The sequence below is a fragment of the Drosophila innubila genome, chromosome X, assembly GCF_004354385.1.
Source record: "Drosophila innubila isolate TH190305 chromosome X, UK_Dinn_1.0, whole genome shotgun sequence".
NCBI classification, from domain to species: Eukaryota; Metazoa; Arthropoda; class Insecta; order Diptera; family Drosophilidae; genus Drosophila; species Drosophila innubila.
In genome coordinates, this window is record NC_047626.1 from 35974210 (window position 1) to 35995635 (window position 21426).

The window sequence follows — 21426 nt, forward strand, 5'->3', positions numbered from 1 at the left end:
AAAAGTTTTTCGTACTAAAACGTGATTTTCGACCGATAGAAAAATGTATTTATTCACTTAACAAGTAATATCTTCCAAACCCCTCAACCAAAATTTATGTTTTATATACCAAAAAACGCGAAATTTACGTTCGACAACATACTAAAATTTAATAAAAATTGTTTGAGCCTTTTTGTCTTAAATCGCCAAAATGTAAGCTAAAAAACTTTATTTCACCTGTAAAACTTTACCTTAGTACTTGAGTACTAAGTTTAAAGGTACACATAAAAGCCCACCTTTTCAATGATATATAGAACATATCTGTAGCTTCTTTGGTTTGAAAATTGTTGAGGTTTCAATTTTAGCGGGATTTAGCGTTTTCCCGCTAAACTAGCGGTTTTTTTTAAAAGTCGTAGAACAAACATTTCTAGATTTTTGAAAAGGAATAAATCCCTATCATTACATTAAAGCTTCTTTAGCGCTTTGATGCAAACAGACAAACAAACTGACTATTCATTTCATTTTGAGAAGTTCACTAAAATTTTCAAATTTATTTATCAATCGACGCGTATTTTTAAGTAGAATTTTTTAAAAATACAAAATTTTACCAAAAGGCCCCAACAGCCCCATTAGCTGCAGTCATTTAAATGTTTCCCCTCCCACTTACACCCCCATATATCATGACTCAGGTTGGTTAGAAAAAGTTTAAGTTTGCCATTTTGTAAGTTAGGACTAAACCTTTCGATCAGTATATAACTCGATCTGATCGAACAGTCGCACACTGGGGCAGGCGGCCGATATGCGTGGCAAAAATCATTTTTTTGACGAAAGCGTTTGTAAAAAGTAATAAAGGCATTCGATAGAGAAATTAGATTACAAATCCAAAAGATTTTTGAAATCAGGTAAAAATTGTGGGCGTGACAGCCTCTCAAAGTTGACCCTTATTTCAGTGCGCGCACAAATGTGGATTTTTTCCGAAAAATGCAAACTTTAAAACTGATTTGATGACAAGTTATATGACCGATCTTTATGTTTTGGTTTCATCTGAAAAGTACATTCATTTTAATTAAATGCCGTAGAATTTTGTTTCTTCACTTGTTGACCTTTCATTCCAGCGATGTTTAAAAAAGCACTAAAATTAGGCTATTTTTGACTTTGATGGAATAGAAAAAATTGGACCTGAAGGACTCGATCCCACTACCACAGGAGTCTTTGTTAATCAATTCTCTAACGAAATAACCCCGGTCTTTCATGCGTCCAGCTGCGTCTGGGAGAGTTATAGGACGAAAACTGATGCAACCTCGCAAAAAAATGGTGATAGAAGAGGAAGAGAGCAGTACAATTACATACGTTTTCGGTATGCGAGGCATCATACAAGATTTATCAAAAAAAACAAAATTTTTTTTTTTTTAAATAAACGTAATTAAACTTTTTTTTTATATTAAACGATGCTGTTTAAAGAATAAAAAAGATTGAAATTTATATTTCGAACAAAAAATAAATAATTTATTTTTTAATTTTACATGTAAAATATGCACTGAAAATATTTTTCAACTTTGACCGAAAGCCCTGAATCAACCAGTAGGCCTATTAATGAGTGAAAGCTTATAAAGTTTTCTATCAAATGCTTTTTAAATTTTTGAAATATCTTTATTGGTTCAAAAGATATGATTTTTGCAACGCAAAATGAGGATCTGCCCCACTGTGAGTCGTAGCAAATTTTCCAACTTAGCTGTATATATTGTTAGTCGCCTTTCGCACCCTTCGTGATGCTTTCGTCACTAACGCGAACTGCCGTCCGCAGTGATTAAGTATATTACTTATTTCATCATGGTCCACAGTAATAGTCAATTCACACTGAGCAACATCTACCATCTACCATCAATTTTCGTGATAATCCCATAGTTTTACCCGAGCTGAAATTTCGCCATTCGCTCCAACATCTATATATTATACTAGGCAACAAATTTGAACTTATTGGCTATTAAACGAACGAAACCCACTTTTTTGGATGGATTTGGGGCCACAAATGACGATAACATATATCCTCATTTTTGAAGCTTGATAATGATGAAGAAGAAGGAACGCCAGCCAATTATCAGATCGACTCGTTATGGATAGCAATCGATAAGCTCATTTTGGTGCTGCCCACAACTGGCGCCACCTATCGGTAGGTAGTTAACGCTAAGCCAAACAGCGTCGACCAGAACAAAGGACGGCTGTTTTTTTCATGTCCGTTTTAGAAGTCACCAGTGGACGCAATGTCTGTCGACATTTTCGTTGTATGAAATGATAACTCTATAGGTTATTTGCTTATGCCCCGGTCAGACGAGCGTTCTTTCTCCGACACTTTTTTCTGAAAAACTGTCAGGTATCGTGCGAACACACAAAATTTTACAGCGTCGGTCAAAAACCGACGCTCACCGATGGAAATAGAACACGTCCCATTTCCATCTGTTTTTCGGTGTCGGTCAAATGCCCACTATGTTAAAGCATTTTTGTATAAAATTGTTCAAAATGTTTCCAGACTCTGTGAAAACATTGACATTCGATGTGAATTGTGTGAATGGCACAATTTACTGTCGGCTAAAAAGATCCCGTCTTAACTTGGCATGAGTGATAGATCCCAAAACCGTTCCTTCAGTGAATAGATCCCAAAATAGCTCGTTCAGTGAATAGATTTCAATACATTTCGTTCGTTGACCCGAATCCAATGACATTCAGCTAGATACACAAATTAGGATTAAATAATTATCAATAAAAGGTTTGTATTACCGATTATCACTCACGATTATCACTATACCGATACCGGCTATAAAATTGTAGAATACAAGTACCTGACAAGAAACAATGGGGGGACCTTAGAATTAAAAAAGTTCACATAAATGTACTCTTAGCACAGATAAGAATTAAAAATACTTTCGAAAAGTAAAAAATTTTTGATTTAAGATCTTAGCATGGCTTAAATTTGAAACAAACTTGATCTGCGCGGGGTATATAGAAATCTGTGTGCCAAATTTGGTTACGTGCGCGAAAGGGGGCGTGTCAAAAATGTAAAACAAACTTGACCTGCTCCAACGCATTTGGAGTCTGTGGGTATCTCTTTCTTTTATAGTCTCTGAGATCTAGGCGCTCATACGGACGAACGGACGGACAGACACACATGGCTATATCGACTCGGCTGTTAATGCTGATTAAGATTATATATACTTTATACTGTTACATACATTCCAGCGACCTCAATATTCCCTTTTACTTATTTTTTAAGTAGCGGGTATAATTAATCAACCTAAAAAGTTCATTCGAACATTTGTTCAGTGGTTTAATTTTTAATAAACGAACTAATCTTTCATAGAGTTCAATAAGTGAATAGATTCCATATACTTCGTTCAGTGAATAGATACCAAGACAGCTCGTTCAGTGAATAGATCTTAATACATTACGTTTGTTGACCCGAATCCCATTACATCTCGCTAGATACACAAATTAGGATTAAATAATTATCAATTAATGGTTTTTGTTAAATCAATATGAACTTTATAATCTTATCAAAAATCAGTAGAATGTTCGATAGCAGGTATACAAATTAAAGCCTCAATAAAATTCGGTTTCATATGGTAATTTGTTATAAACAAAAAGAAATTTACTTAAAACCCATATCAATACCACAGCGTCCCTCAAACCAACTCAGTTGTGGCCTAGTCTTACGAACGAACTATATTGAGATTGAGATCTATTCACGAAACGCTCTACACGGGATCTATTCACTGAACGAAGTACAGACGTGTGCGAAATAATAAGAACAGCACATGTGAAAACTTAACTCGATAAAAAAAAAATTGCTATAAAACATTTTTAAATTAAGTCTTAGTACTATTATAATAGTACATATATTAAGCTATTTATATCCATAAGAATGCATATCATGTTATGTCTTTATCTATCCATCATATTTGTTGTGTTAGATCGCAATTCAGCTGTGCGAAAAAATAAAAACAAAGATAAATGTTAATGGATTACCGATTCCTACATCAGTTTTAACAATTTATGGGTATACACTTAGGTCCGTAGATTTAATAGGGAAGGATATCCACCATTTTTCCGGAACATTTTGACACAACTGGAGTCTATAGATCCTATAAAAGCGTGGCATATGATGATTTTAATATTTTATTAGTATTTTCTTCTTCTTGCCATTAATGGACCTTTTTTTCTGTCCTTCAATAATGTCGATTGATCCTGTACTTTAAATTCTTATAGCGCTCGACAATGTGTTTCAAATGCACTATATTCAGGGGTGACACAGAAAGCAAAACAACCCGAAAATCTCTTAAGACTCCATACATCTTCATCTAAACCAGCGAGCCGAAAAATCAACTAAACGAACTAAATTACTTGCTATGTTCATGTTTTATCGTTTTTGCCAGCTCAATGTTTTTCTTGGTGTATTTCCTTAATTACACTAGGCAACAGCCCAAAAATTAAACGACGAAACCCACTTTTTGGATAAATTTGGGGCCACAAGTAACGAAAAACATATTTTTTTTTTATGGCAGATTTTTTTAAGAATCTGTTTTTTTTTCTGACTGTTTTATCGAGGCCAGCCCACTTTTGTCATCATTACTTGTGAATTTTTAAAAGCTTTACTTTTTCTAAAAGCTAATGAATATATCTATATTTTATCCATACACAGTCTTAAATTTAAGCCAGTGGTATTAGAGCTATCAGTTTTTGAACTAAGAAAATGATGATTTTTTGTTAATCTTTTATTTTTTTTAATTTTTTTACTTTAAAATTCAAGGAAAACTCGAAAAAAAAAAACTAAGCTTTCGTTTCTATTTTATTTACATAGCTGTACTAATTATGCGTTGTTAAGATATGATTGATAAAAATCTATGGCGAAACGGCGATATAATAACACTGTGTTACAAAAAAAAAATCAAAACAAAACTTCTGGGATGGGATAGATATTGTTAAATAATTTTTTTTTGGATACTAGAAATTTTTGGTTCACATCAAACTTTATATTACGGCAAAAAAAACGGTTTTTTTCATAGTTGCGCTTACCTTTATGCTCATAGCTTCGTCACATAATCACAGATTTAAATGATTTTACTGGTTTTGGAAAGAAGAAACTTAGGCATTTAAATGATTTATACTTGACTAAGCAGGTTTCCATTCCCTTATTCGAGTATTTGGTAAGTAAAAAATTTTGTTTGTTTTTTTTTTTTTTTAATTTTTTTTTATTTTGGTGATGTTTTTGAACACTATTTTGTTATAGGCCTCCTAGCCTTGTTTTATTATTATTTAAAAAGAACACATTTTCATGAGTAAAATGAGTGTCCATTTTCTGAAATCGGTTAATAATTAGCAAAGTTTAAAATAGATTTTTGGAAACTATATGTTGAGCAATATGTTGATGAGCCATTATTACACTGTCGACTGTTGTAATATTGTTGAGCTCGTATAGTAAATTCTGTAAGCTGTAAAAATTCAAAAAAAAATATTAATCTTTTTAATTTTATTATTTTTTATTTGCTTTTAGTACACACTTAAAAAAGTTTACTCGATCCAGCATAGTTTAAAATAGATTTTCGGAAACTATATGTTGAGCATGTTGAGCATATGCTGATGAGCCATTATTACACTGTCGACTGTTGTAATATTGTTGAGACCTTAAAGCATAGTAAATTCTGTAAACTGTAAAAATTAAAAAAAAAAAAAAAATTAAGCTACTTCATTTTATTATTTTTTATTTACTTTTAGTACACACTTATAAATGTTTACTCAATCCTTTTTTAAACTGAATATCACCGGTTTATCGATCCATGCTAAGTGAGCAGCAGTAATTTGTTACAATGTTGATTTTATATTTGCCATCAGAGCGCTTTTCTTTACTAGCGATTTCTTGGTGAAACCGTTCACCTTGTTCGTCGCTGAACTGGTCCACATTAACTGGGAAGAAAATTTAATCGGAATGCAAAAAATTGATTTTTATAGACATGCTGCAGTTTATGTCATTGTACGCCCTCAAAAAATAGTTTACAACTGTAACATAGTCTGCACTCCTGTTATTGCTACCATAATTATCACATAGAGCATTATAATATTTCTAAGCTCGTTTCCCAATAATGTTTAATTTCGACTTAAAATTTTCACTTTTCATAAGTTTCAGAACTGTAAACGTAGCGAAAACGTAGCAAAAAGAACTAAAAACGATTAAAATACTGTCAGCAATTTGATGGCTTTTTTTCCTAAAAAGTTAAATAACTCAGTTAAATATTTATCGATTTTAATTAACTAAGTTGCAGAAGATGCAATTAAAAGTTTTTTGAAACTGCATACGAAAAGTTATTAGTTTTATACTAATATGACTTAGTAATTTTTGTTCAAAGTACGGTAAAAATGCAAAAATCTCCCTCAACTTTTATCCGAGTAGTGGAGTGTAATACACCGTTAGAAAGGTATTACTTTTTTCTTTCCAACGAAGTATTAAAATATATTGTAGGATGCATAGTTTAAAACATATGATTGCTTAACTCTATCAACCTAGAAAAAACGGTTTTTTTTTACCGTAATTTAAAATTTCGATGTGCAACAAAAAAAATCTAGTATGCCACAATGTTTCATTTAACAATATCTACAACCTACGCTATGTCGCATCCCAGAAAACTTTTGACTGTTACACTGTGTAATATTTTATCTGTAGGTATGTTTTTTCAATTTTTATGACTGCCCTGTGGAGCATTATGACCTTAAGTATGAACATTTTTTGTGTCTTTTAAGATACCTTAACTAATCTCACAGAATATCAATTTGTTGTTGTCTTACACATTATGACCATATTTGGTTTAAATTGGATTACTATATCATATAGCTGCCATAGGAGGAATCGGTTCAGAATCAGCCTTTAGTATAAAAACTTCTGCTGTTTCTAGTGACGAAAGCAGCAAGAAAGGTGCGAAAGGCGACTAGCAATATATACAGCTAATTTGGAAAATTTGCTACAACTGTCCGTTCAGATCGAGTTATATATCGATCGAAAGGTTTGGTCCTAACTTACAAAATAGCATACAAAAGTTTTTGCCAACTCACCTGGTTCGTGAGATAAGGGAGTGTAAGTGGGAGGTGAACAATTTTAATGATTGTAGCTAATGGGGACGTTGGGGCTTTTTGGTAAAATATATTATTTTTTAAAAATTGTTATCAAAATTAAGCGTCGATTGATACCACGACCACCCAAATCCAACAACTAGTTTAAAAGATAATTAAATTTAAAATTTTTAGTGGACTTCTCAAAATGAAATGAAAAGTCAGCTTGTTGGTATGTTTGCATCAAAGCGCTAAAATACCTAAGATGTTATGATAGGGATTTATTCCTTTTCGAAAATCTAGAAGTGTTTGTTCTACGACTTTTGGAAAAAACAGCTAGTTTAGCGGGACGCAACGCAAAATCCCGCTAATATGTAAACCCCCGCAAGCCATAGAAGCTACAGACATATCCTATATATCGTTGGGAAGGAAGTTTTGAGGACTTTTAGGCGTACCTTTAAACTTTTTATCTAAAGTACTCAGATAACATTTTACAGGTGAAATAATTTATATTAGCTTACATTTTGGCGATTTTTGAAAAATTGACACATGACATCTTTATAAAATTTCAATACGTTATAGTCAATAAAATTCCGCGATTTTTGGTATATCACACATATCTGATATTGGCTAAATATTACCAATTAAGGGTATTTATTACATATTACTAAGAGTTCAATGATGACAGCAGCAATAATAAGCATATCAGCAAACCTATGTAGCAGACGGCTTTTGCGCCACAAATATAACCAGTGTTGCCAGTGGTAGACCCCCCAAAGTATATATATATTTTTGATCAGGATCAACGGCCGAGTCGATTTAGCCATGTCCGTCTGTCTGTCCGTCCGTCCGTCTGTTTGAACACGTCGATTTCAGAGACAATTAAAGCTAGAGACTTCAAACTTGTTACGTAGGTTGCTGGATACCATAGGCAGATCAGGTTTTGTTTTTATTTTTGGATGGGACCACTATGTCACATAGTTGCCATAGGAACGATACATCGAAAATAAAGTTTAAGTATGAAAAACTTTTGTTTGTTGAGATATCGGAACCAAACTGATAGAATATGCATCTGGGCTTGTTTATACATACTGATCAAATTTGGTAAAAATCGGTTTTCTATATCTTATAGATGCTATCAATCAATCGAAAATTAAGTCTTAGTATAAAAAAGTTTTTTTTGTATTTTGAGGTATCTTAACCAAACTGATAGAATATGCATTAAACTTATATTTGTACATCCTGACTGAAGTTCGTTTACATCGGTTTACATAGCTCTCATATGATGGCACATTTAAATACCTAAAAACCGTTAAAAAATTCAAAATCAGTGGACATTTGACAAAGCTATGGGCGTACCGTAATTTAAAATTTCGATGTGATCCAAAAAATTCTAATGTGCAAAAAAATTATATTTACTAGTATATGAAATATTTAGAACTTATCTGTAAAAGGTGGAAGCACGATATTGATTTTAGAGCCATAGTTTCTTGGGCAATTCTTCTTAGAATTCATCGCTGATTGCGAGTTTCATAACCGCTTTGTGCTTTTTTTTTACTCCATACAAATTGACCCACTCTAATATATTGTATATATATATATATTCAACATTAAACATAAACCCATATCGCCCCTTAAACCAACGAGAGAGCTCTTTAGGCAGGTTAAGATAGAATTAAGTGATTATTATATACACTACATTCACATAATTACATACTCAAAACATATTTACGTTGACACCATGGACGTAGCCAGACTTTTCTCAAGGGTGGGGCAAAAAATTTTTTTAGTCCAGTAAATCAAACATAAAATTTTTTGTTAAAAAATAACAATAGCGGAAATTCACAAATTTAAGTTTTAAACTGCTTATCTCTTAACCAGGCGTCTCTAATTCAGTGCGAATATATTCTGCATGTGAACATTTACGTTGCGATGTACACTCAGCAGACATATGCCTGGTTAAGAATATAATACACGATATAAATATTTGGGTAATTTTTTAATGTCGAATTTAACATTCAAACGGTTTCAAAGTAAAAAAAACATATGTCAAAGCATTTTTTTTTTTTTAAAGGCAACACATTAGTACATCAGAATGATCGGAATTGGAGTGTTTTCTTTGCATTTTACTTCTCTATTTAATGTTGGTAGAGAGATTTCGTCAAATAATATTTATTATACATACACTCGATTTTGGAAATCAATTTCTAAGAAAAGAGGCAGTATTATAGAAAAACTGAATTTATTCAAAGATTCAGAAAAAGCTCTGGTAGGTTGAATATGGAGTGCAAGTTTCGGTGCCTTAAAGAGAAGAAAAATTTTAAAACTATTACATAGAAAACTTTCCGCCTACTTGAAACTTTACTGAATATTTACATTTAAGTAAGTACTTTTCTGAAAATGTCCCTGGAAGAAAATTTAGCAAGATTTGAGTTTTTGATCAATTTTAAGTTTTTAGCTGCGGTTGACATTTCTGTGAAATTGCCCATACATAAAAATCCATTAACCAATTCTTTACAGCACATTAAGTGCTGAACGATCGTTCAACAGTACATGGTTGTGACATATCAATCTTAAAAGCGGTTCTTATTTCAGGAAAAAACATTCTGGTCTCTTTCCACACTTGACAAAGATGTAAGTCTGTTAGGATGCAACTATTTTGTTTCCTGCTTAAACTTATAAAGCTTAAAGTTAACACTTGCAGCTTAAGTTGTTTTTAGTTGATTTCACTTCGCGGTACGAAAAATTTGTTCAAAATATTTGAGTACGTTAGTAATTTAGGAGCCTGTAAAAAGAACATAAAAATAGTTACAATGTTGTTAGAGATTAACCCGAATAGCCCTGAGCAACTTTTTTTCGAGTTTCTTCATGAGACTTTCAGGACTGATAAATTTGAGGTCGCTGAATTCGAAAAAAACATAATTTTTGTTCGTCATTGTCAGGATAATCGACGGGACCATATTTTCGACTGTTAACATATGGTTACGCTAGTACTGACAGGGTACTGGTATCTTTAGAACTACAAAATACAAATATTTGAGAAAAAGTTTTATTAACAAGGCTTTATCTCCACAGGCGGGATCTGACCAAATTAGGTTCAAATCGGCGCACCATATCATATAGCTGCCATAGGAACAATCATATTTTGTGAACAAAACAATACCGAAACGCGAATAAAATGTATAGCGTTACCATATGGTAACAAGAAAAAGAAAAGCGAAAATTTACTGAGAAAAATTATTTTTAATTCCGAATTTTTTTCATAATGAAAAAGATAGTTCTTTTACCTTTCTAATGATGTGTGCATTGCATATAATTCAGAACTAAAATTAGTTAAACGATTTAAATTTTCTTGCGACGAATTGGCAAATGCCGTTTTTTTGCACTGCAGAATGCAGTGAGCAACTTAATGCGCATTTTTCGATTAGCTAGCTTCAAGAGATTGTTTTAATCATCTTTTTATCAGTTAGAGACAACAATTTACTCTTAGAATATCATATTTAAGTAAGTCTTAAGTTAATATGTTGTCTAAAAATTTAGTTTCAGTAAATGTCTATTGCGTGTTATCATATGGTAACGCAGGGCTATTGGGGTTAAGAAATCCGAAATTATACTCACCTGAAGATGAAGATGTCCGGTTGAATTATTGATGAAGGGGGGAGGGAGATGATTTAATGGCCACCACAAGTTTAAGAAGGGTCCACTGACGGTGGTCAACATGAGGAAGATGACGGAGTGGTGTCATCTTAGGCAAGGCGGATACGCCGGAGTCCGGAACCGGGATCCTGTTTGGACGAAAGGTGGATCAGTGCTGGGTATTGTGGGTGTTAGTTTATTTAGTTACCTATTTGTTGTTAATTGCAGGTTTTGTTGTCGTCTGTTGTAGAGTTGGGTCGTTTCGTTCTGAAAAAGTTCAAATGAACGGGTCATTAAAATGAACGAATAAACTTGTTCAGTCTTTCATGAACTATATTGTTCATTTTGTTCAGTGGGTCCGTTGTGTCAATAAATTTTTTTTTATGTTTTTCAGAACTGGAGCTGTTGAAATTCGAAGAAATATTTGCTTATGATGTCAACATTTTATTTATTTTATAATGAATGAAAAAGATAGAAAGACAGGTTACTGCATGTATTGCAAGGCCAGTTTGAGTGTTGCAGGGGGCTCTCAAGGCAATTGGGTGAACCACTTAAGGCTTAAGTTCCTTTTTTGAGTAAGATCTCATCTAAGACTTGCAAACATTTGAATTATTTTCTAAATTAAAGTTTTAAATCAATTTTAATATAAAGGAATGGTTGCAATATTACCTCAATTTAACAAATTGACCGGTGTTAAAAACCGTTTTACATCTTTCATCTTTCATGACAACTGAATAGAAGCGAAATCGTTCTTAGTTCATGACAACTGACAACTAAAAAATGAACTAAATGACTGATTTAGTTCAAGGTTGAAAAATTACAGAGTGAACTTATCAGCGAATTGAACTAAAAATCCCAACTCTAGTCTGTTGTTGATTTATGTTGTCTTTTGTCGTAGTGCTGTAAAGTGCAGTAAGTCAGCAGATGTTTTGTGTATCGATGGTGTAGCCGATTGTTCAAACTGCGGGCGAAAAAATTCCGTTCGCTAAGCCAAACTCCATATAAAAAAGAAAACAGGGGCGGAACGCAAGATAAATTATCTCGCTTTAATTCCGCTGGTGCGGTTCTCACAAAAGGCATGAAAAAAGAGTTGCCATATAAGGTGAGGCGTTTTTCAGCACTCTAGTCAACAGCTGATATTTCTCTGTCGACTGACCATTTATATGTGGTGTTTAATATAAGGATAGCCATAAGAGAAATGTCAGCTGTTTGTTGTGCACACAAGAGATAATTCATTAAATTAAGAATGGCCGAATGTAAAGTGAAAAGAAGACTCTTGGACTTCTTTAAATCAGACAATAAGATAAAGTCGATATAAAAGCATTTCGATGCAATTTTTATAGATTGACCCAATATGCGCGTCGCCTTCTTTCCTCCGTCTCTTTTTCCTTCTACACAAAGGTAGGTACTCACATATAAAAATTCCGTTCGCTAAGCCAAACTCCATATACAAAAAACAGTGGCGGATCGCAAGATAAATGATCTCGCTTCAGTTCCGCTGGTGCGGTACTCACAAAAGTCATAAAAAAAAGGCTGCCAGAAAAGGTGCGGCGCTTGTCAACACTATAGGCAACAGCTGATATTTCTCAGTCGACTGACCATTTATATGGGTAGTTCAATATCCCACAAAAAAAATCTCTACACGAGGTAAACGTCTAGTGACGAAAGCAATTTCTAGCCCTAAAATTTCTGATATCCAATTTTGTGACGAGCAAAATTCAGTTTAATCAAAAAATTTTAAATAAATATAAATTAATAAAAAAAAAAAGCGAAAATTGGCATTATGCACTGTGAGTAAAAAGGGTGAGCTTCTTTGTAGATAAAAATTACTTTTTGCGCAGTGCCTATTGCCAAATTTCTTTTTTTTTTTTTATTAATTTATATTTTTATTTAAAATTTTTTGATTAAACTGAATTTTGTTCGTCACAAAATTGGATATCAGAAATGTTGGGGCTAGAAATTGCTGTCGTCACTAGACTTTTACCTCGTGTAGAGGTTTTTTTTGTGGGATATCAGAAATTTTTGCAATTTTTTAAGAGTACATTTATGTGAACTTTTTTAATTCTAAGGTCCCCCCTTGTTTCTTGTCAGGTACTTGTGTTCCACAATTTTATAACCGGTACCGGTACCTACTATTGTGCCAGGTCATTTCACAACATTTTCACACTATATTATAAAATTAATCAACCTATAAAATTAATTCAAATATTTGCCAAAAAAAACATGCCTTCTTCATTAATTGCACACATTCCAAAAGAACGTGTCCGCCTCAAATGTAACGGATTTTTACTAATTTTGATATTCTTAAAAAATCTGTAAGTCAGTTGATATGGTTTTTAGAAAGCAAACCGTTAGGGCAAACTAAGAAGAATAATATTTGTTTTTTAAATCCTTATATTTTGAGGATAAATCACAGCTATGTCGGATTTCTTGAGTTTTTGACTGAATTCTCAAAATTGATCGTCGATGCGCCAACTCAGGATGACCTCCAAAAAAATTGATTTTTCTTACAGATATTGCTTTTATATTGTATCATCCATTGACGATATAGCGTTTTCAAAAATAAAAAAAAAATCATTATTACTCCACGCTAATAAACATTTGTATGCTTGTACAAATTAAATAAATTATATTTGTTTTATTTATTACTTTTATTTATTTCTTTTTCTTATCACTGCGGACGGCAGCTCGCGCTAGTGACGAAAGTAGCACGAAGGGTGCGAAAGGCGACTATCACTGCGGACGGCAGTTCGCGTTAGTGACGAAAGTATCACGAAGGGTGCGAAAGGCGACTAACTATATATACAGCTAAGTTGGAAAATTTGCTACGACTGTCCGATCAGATCGAGTTATATACCGATCGAAAGGTTTAGTCTTAACTTACAAAATGGCATACTAAAACTTTTTCTAACCAACGGATACGGAGGTGTAAGTGGGAGGGCAAAAATTTAAATTATTGCAGCTAATGGGGCTGTTGGGGTCTTTTTGTAAAATTTTTTATTTTTTAAAAATTCTACTTAAACATACGCGTCGATTGATACCTCATTCACCCAAATCCGATAGCTGGTTCAAAAGATAAATAAATTTCAAAAGTTTAGTGGACTTCTGAAAATGAAATGAAAAGTCAGTTTGTATCAAAGCGCTAAAAAAGATTAAATGTAATGATGGGGATTTTTTCCTTTTCAAAAATCTAGATATGTTTGTTTTACGACTCTTTGAAAAAACCGCTTGTTTTGCGGGAAAACGCTAAATCCCGGTAAAATTGAAACCTCAACAGTTTCCAAACCATAGAAGCTACAGATATGTTCCATATATCATTGGAAAGGTGTGAGGGCTTTTAGGCGTACCTTTAAAATTTTTATCTAAAGTACTCAGGTAACATTTTACAGGTGAAATAAAGTTTTTTAGTTTTTTAGCGATTTTTGACAAAACGGCTCTAACGATTTCTGTTAAATTTTAATATGTTGTTATACGTACAATTTCGCGTTTTTTGGTATATGAAACATAAATTTTGGTTGAGGCGTTTGGAAGATATTACCTGTTAAGTGAATAAATAAATTTTTGTATCGGTGAAAATCACGTTTTAGTACGAAAAACTTTTTGGTTTTATGAGATATCTTAACCAAACTAATACAATATGCATTTAACTTGGTTTTATATATCCTGACCAAAGTTGGTTCAAATCGGACCACTATATCATATAGCTATTTAAAATTTTTAGATTAAACTGAATTTTGTTCGTCACAAAATTGGATATCAGAAATTTTGGGGTTAGAAATTGCTTTCGTCACTAGACTTTTACCTCGTGTAGAGGTCTTTTTTGTGGGTCTTATATACTTGTAACTTTTTTATTAGTTGGACAAATTGCTTTACTTGTTCTTGAATCAGCTATTGCTATAATTCAATCTTATGTATTTGCAGTATTAAGAACACTATATTCTAGAGAAGCTGCTTAATTATTTATTTAAAAAAATAAAATAATATAATATAATGTCTACACATTCAAATCATTCTTTTCATTAAGTTGATTATACCCCATTACCATTAACAGGAGCAATTGGAGCAATAACAACTGTTTCAGGAATAATCAAATGATTTCATCAATATGATACTTCATTATTTTTTTATGAAATTTAATTACAATTTTAACAGTTTTTCAATGATGACGTGATGTTTCTCGTGAAGAAACTTTCCAAGGATTACATACATACGCCGTTACAATTGGTTTACGATAAGGAATAATTTTATTTATTTTATCAGAAGTTTTGTTTTTTGTAAGTTTTTTTTTAGCTTTTTCCATAGAAGTTTATCCCCAGCTATTGAATTAGGAGCTTCATGACCTCCAATGGGAATTATTTCATTTAACCCATTTCAAATTCCTTTATTAAATACAGCAATTTTATTGGCTTCAGGTGTAACAGTAACTTGAGCACATCATAGTTTAATGGACAAACATCACAAGGATTATTTTTTACAGTATTATTAGGAGTTTATTTTACAATTTTACAAGCTTATGAATATATTGAAGATCCTTTTAAAATTGCTGATTCTGTTTATGGATCAACATTTTTTATAGCAACTGGATTCCATAGAATTCATGTTCTAATTGGGACAACATTTTTATAAGTTTGTTTAATTCGACATTTAAATAATAATTTTTCAAAAAATCATCATTTTGGATTTGAAGCAGCAGCATGATATTGACATTTTGTTGATGTAGTATGATTATTTTTGTATATCACAATTTACTGATGAGGAGTGTAAACATACACACAATTGTTATAATAATTTAATTTTTTGTAATAATTCTTGCTTCAATTCTTTCAAAAAAAAAAACTCTAGTAGATCGAGAAAAAAGATCCCCATTTGAATGTGGATTTGACCCAAAATCTTTATCCCGGTTACCATTTTCTTTACGGTTTTTTTAAATTACTAAATTTTTATTTTTTAAATTTTTGATGTAGAAATTGCTCTAATTCTTCCAATAATTTTAATTTTTAAATTTTCAAACTTATTTATTTGAACTTCTATTTCTCTTATTATTATCTTAATTCTTTTAATTGGTCTATATCATGAATTAAACCAAGGAATATTAAATTGATCAAATTAATTATAGGTTTGTAGTTAAATATAACATTTGATTTGCATTCAAAAAGTATTGAATTTCAATCTACCTTATAATTTGTAAAGAATATGAAGCGATAAATTGATTTTAGTTTCGACCTAATCTTAGGTAAATTACCCTTATTCTTTAATATATATATATATATATTTATATAGTTTAACTTAAAACTTAACATTTTCACTATTATTAATTCACTGTATTCAAAGATTAATTAATCTCCATAACATCTTCAGTGTCATGCTCTAAATATAAGCTATATGAAAATAAAAATAATAAAAAATTAAATAAAATTAAAACTCAAAACACAAATAATAATAAATTATTATGTATAAAAAATAAAACTTGAGAATTATTTACTAACTTTTGGTATAAATGTTGCCCCCCAAAATATTCTGATCAACCTAGACCAAATCTTTTCACAACAACTTGGCCATAATTTAAAGGAAAAAAAAATAAACCATAAGTGCTAATAAAAAATAAGTTAAATTTTAATTTTTTATAGATTTATTTATACTGTATTATTTTATAAAAGAAATTAAATAACCTATAATTCCTCCTACTTCACAAACAAATAAAATTAATAATTATATATAAAATCGTAAACAAATTGTATAAGGAGAACGAAAAATTAATCAATTTAGTATACTCTCCCCAATAATTCTTATAATTAATAAACCTAATATACCTCGAAGTATAACTCAACCTTCATCAATTAATATGTTTAATCTTCTACAATTTAATTCCCCAGTTATTGAATAATAAACTAATCGAAAAGAATAACAAACAGTTAAACCTGTGGAAAAAAAATATAAATATATATCCTTAGAATAAAATCAGGCTTTAAATGGTATCCCACATAAAGCTAAATTAGAAACATTAAAACAAGCAGAAGTTAAACGAATATCTTGAGAATTATTTATATTATAAATAATAGCCCCTGCACACATAAATAGTAGAGCTTTAAGTAAAGCATGAGTTAACAAATGAAATAATTTGTAAAATCCTATGGATAAAATTCTTATTATAAATCCCAACTGACTTAAGGTTGATAAAGTAATGATTTTTTTTTAATCCAAATTCATAATTAGCCCCTAATAATTGTCCTATTCAAGAATTAGCTAATAAAATATTAAGCCGAATTAATAAATATACCCCTGCAGTCACTAAAGTTGAAGAATGAACTAAATCAGACACTGGGGTAGGAGCTGCTATAGCACCGGGTAATCAAGAAGAAAAAGGAATTTGAGCTCTTTTTGTTATAGCAGCAAGTATAACTAATGAACCAATTATTACTATTTCAAACTCATTTTGTATAATTTCTAAATGAAATACATAATTTCATCTTCCATAATTTAATATTCAAGCTATTGCCAATAATAATGCTACATCCCCAATTCGATTTGATAAAGCAGTTAATATACCAGCATTGTAAGATTTTACATTTTAAAAATAAATAACTAAACAATCACTGCGGACGGCAGTTCGCGTCAGTGACGAAGTGTGCGATAGGCAACTAACATTATATACAGCTAAGTTGGAAAATTTGCTACGACTGTCCGATCAGATCGAGCTATATACCGATCGAAAGGTTTAGTCCTAACTTACAAAATGGCATACCAAAACTTTTTCTAACCAACCTGGGTCATGAGATACGGGGTGTAAGTGAGAGGAGAAAAATTTAAATGATTGCAGCTAATGGGGCTGTTGGGGCCTTTTGGTAAAATTTTTTACGCGTCGATAGATACCTCAATCACTCAAATCCGATAACTGGTTCAAAAGATAAATAAATTTGAAAATTTTAGTGGACTTTTCAAAATGAAATGAAAAGTCAGTTTGTTTGTCTGTTTGTCTGTTTGCATCAAAGCGCATAAGAAGCTTGAATGTAATGATGGGGATTTATTCCTTTTCGAAAATCTAGAAATGTTTGTTCTACGACTTTTTGAAAAAAACGCTAGTTTAGCGGGAAAACGCTAAGTCCCGCTTAAATTAAAACCTCAACAGTTTCCAAGCCTTAGAAGCTACAGATATGTTCTATATATCATTGGAAAGGTGTCATTGAGGGCTTTTATGCGTACCTTTTTTACTTTTTTAAAAGTTATTCTATCGGTCGAAAATCACATTTTATTACGAAAAACTTTTTGGTTTTATGAGATATCTTAACCAAACGAATACAATATGTATTTAACTTAGTTTTGTATATCCTGACCAAAGTTGGATCAAATCGGACCACTAATATCATATAGCTGACATAGAACCGGGCGAAAATCAAGATCTACTGTGAAAAACTTTTTTGTTTTATGAGATATCTCAACAAAACTAATACAATATACATTTAACTTGGTTTTGTTTATCCTGACCAAAGTTGGTTCAAATCGGACAACTATATCATATAGCTGTCATAGGACCGATCAGTCCAATATTAAGTCTTAGTATGTTTAATGAAATATTTTAGCCAAACTAATGAAATATGCATTTAAGTTAGACTTATATATCCTGACCAAAGTTGGTTCTAATAGAACCACTATATCATATAGCTGTCATAGGACCAATCGGGCGAAAATCAAGTTCTACTGTGAGAAACTTTTTTGTTTTATGAGATATCTCAACCAAACTAATACAATACGCATTAAACTTGGTTTTGTATATCCTGACCAAAGTTGGATCAAATCGGACCACTATATCATATAGCTGTCATAGAACCGATCGGGTCAAAATTAGGTTTTAGTATGAAAAACTTTTTTGTTTAGTGAGATATTTTAACCAAATTGATAGCATTTGCATTTAGGTTAGTTTTAAAAATCTTGACCGAAATTAGTTCTTATCGCACCACTACATCATATAGCTGTCATAGGACCAATCGGGCGAAAATCAAGTTCTACTGTGTAAAACTTTTTTGTTTTATGAGAAATCTTAACCAAACTAATACAATATGCATTTAACTTGGTTTTATATATCCTGACCAAAGTTGGTTCAAATCGGACAACTATATCATATAGCTGTCATAGGACCGATCAGTCCAATATTAAGTCTTAGTATGAAAAACTTTTTTGTTTAATGAAATATTTTAACCAAACTAATAAAATATGCATTTAAGTTAGACTTATATATCCTGACCAAAGTTGGTTCTAATGGAACCACTATATCATATAGGTGTCATAGGAGCGATCGGGCGAAATCCAAATCTTAGTATGAAAAACTTTTTTTTTCATAGTAAGTACGAAGTCACCGACAGTAGAGTATGCTCGGCTGTAGCAACGCGAGCAAAGCGAGCAGGGGACGGAGCCCCCTAATTTTTCTTTATAATTAAAGAAAAAAAATATATTTTAAATATTAAATACGTTCAACAACTAAATTTATATATTTTACTATTTTCCTGCATTAATGATTAAGTTACAATGTCAAAAGCAAAAGCAATTGCAAAAATTTCTGATATCCCACAAAAAAAACCTCTACACCAGGTAAAAGTCTAGTGACGAAAGCAATTTCTAGCCCCAAAATTTCCCTTCCCCTTAAAATTTGTATGTAAACTCTAATACCCTGTACAAATAAATTTTTTAATGAAGAAATTTCAAGCACAAATAAATATTTAAAATTATTAAAACAATACATCGCATTTTTTTATTATCTACATTTACAAATTTATTAGATTTACGGTGTTTTTCTATATGAAATATTAAAGCCAATGATTTTTTATAGCTAAAGGGTATTTTACAGCAAGCATGTTTTGTGTTTCGCTTGCTGTGCCAGCAACGAGCTCGGCCAGCCAACTGAATCGAAACCAAAAATAATTTCCCTCAGACGACACGTCCACCGAAAAATTACCCAGTGAACGCCCCGTCATGCTTTTAGCTGAGACACTTTCAGTTGAATGGGATGACTTCTCTATAGGTTATTTGCTTAGTGCTATGACTGTCCAGGACGACCATAAGAGGTGACAACACCAGTAATGGTAGAAAACGTAAAAAAAAAGTATACTGGATGATCGCCGAAGCGAACTGTGAGTAATTGTTAAGACCCTAAACATTTTTCGTGAGCGTGTTGAAAATGTTTTACAGGAATATTCAAAAGGGTGTACGTTTTGTTAAGATGGCTGCCGCGATTGCTCTCAGAGGACACATACGCATCGGTTGTGACCACGGTGAAATTGAGTGAATTACACTACGATATTCTTCCTCATCCCTCCCTGTTCACTAGATTTGGCAACACTGTGACTATTAGTGGGATTCCTGAAACAGATTCGGATTTGACTTCGATTTGGTTTAAGCAAATCTGAATCAGTTTCAGGAACGACCCTTATTGCACACTGATTTGATTTTGATTTCGAGAACTTAAAAAAATGGCTGGTAAACACAAATTAACAAATCAAAGTGTGAAATCTGTTTTTCTAAGACTTTTTTTTTTTGGTAAATATCTATAATACGGTTCTTATCTCAAAAAAAAAAAAAATACACAAATAGGGGGTGATTTTTGATGAATTTATTAGTAAAAATTAGATTGGGGACTCACTTGGTTTATTTTTAAAAAATCTTTGAAATTTTCATACAAAGTTAAATTTTGCATGGTTGTATTGTGCAATTTGTCACTATTTGTCCGTTTACCAACACTACTCTTGTAAGCGAATTTGGTTAAGTACCTAATTTTGACGCGCCCGATTTATAGCCGTTTACCAACACTACTTCGTACTGGTGTTTAAATGTTGCCGTTACTTTAAATTGAAAAATATTTAATTAGTGAACCGCATATTTCTTTTTAAAATATATCATCTCTAGCTTCTGCGTCATCATCATCTAGGTTGGCTTCTTAGGTATCCGCAGCATTTACGTCATCAACGTCAAAATCGTTGTCATCGTCTTCCCATGAGGAATTGAAATATATATGTCGTAATCAAAAATTAAAAAAAAAAAAAAATCGAGCGATTTGGAACGGTTGTAAAGCCTTCCAATGGCCTTAAATCCCTCATGGATCCTATCAGTGACATCTTTAAACTTCAACTTATCACTGAGTATTACGTTGTGACTCCGCAAGAAGTCTAACAACTCACTTTCACTGAGTCTAAGAAACTCTCTCGCAGTAACATCACAACCTGTGCACGACATTTTATAAAAATTAAAGCTTTCTGCACGATTCCCTTATATATAGTGTTGGAAAACGGCTATAAATCGGGCGCGTAAAAATTAGGTACTTACCCAAATTCACTTACAAAAGTAGTGTTGGTAAACGGACAAATAGTGACAAGATGCACAATACAACCATGCAAAATTTAATTTTGTATAAAAATTTCAAAGATTTTTTAAAAATAAACCAAGTGAGTCCCCAACCTAATTTTTACTGATAAATTCATCATAAATCACCCCCTATTTGTAATAAATTTTTTTTTTTTTTTTTTTGAGATAAGAACCGTATTATAGATCAGTGGTGGGCACGAAATTTGGAATCGGGAGCAATACAACAACATCTACAACAAACACAACTTCTGAAGTCATAAATTAAAGCAAAATGAACACATTTATGACTGCGCGTCGCGACGAAAAATCTGTGTGGTTGTTGTTGGTTTTAGCAAACCAAAACAATTATACACTAAAAGAAGTTACAAT

General features: G+C 31.9%; 1 long non-coding RNA gene and 1 pseudogene across 3 annotated transcripts; both read right to left on the reverse strand.

Moving 5' to 3' along the window:
• Positions 1 to 5210: 5210 nt before the first annotated feature.
• LOC117781837 lies at positions 5211 to 10991 on the reverse strand. Of its 3 annotated transcripts, XR_004617206.1 has the most exons (5): positions 10916 to 10991; positions 10690 to 10856; positions 5753 to 5934; positions 5532 to 5679; positions 5211 to 5462 (listed from the first exon to the last, which is right to left on the reverse strand). It is a non-coding gene; the product is annotated as an uncharacterized LOC117781837 (long non-coding RNA). The 3 variants fall into 3 exon arrangements; XR_004617209.1 differs by lacking the exon at positions 5753 to 5934; XR_004617208.1 differs by lacking the exons at positions 5211 to 5462; positions 5532 to 5679; positions 5753 to 5934 and adding an exon at positions 8736 to 9856 and having other exon boundaries at positions 10916 to 10989.
• Positions 10992 to 16350: 5359 nt separating this feature from the next.
• LOC117781828 lies at positions 16351 to 17290 on the reverse strand (annotated as a pseudogene).
• Positions 17291 to 21426: the final 4136 nt, after the last annotated feature.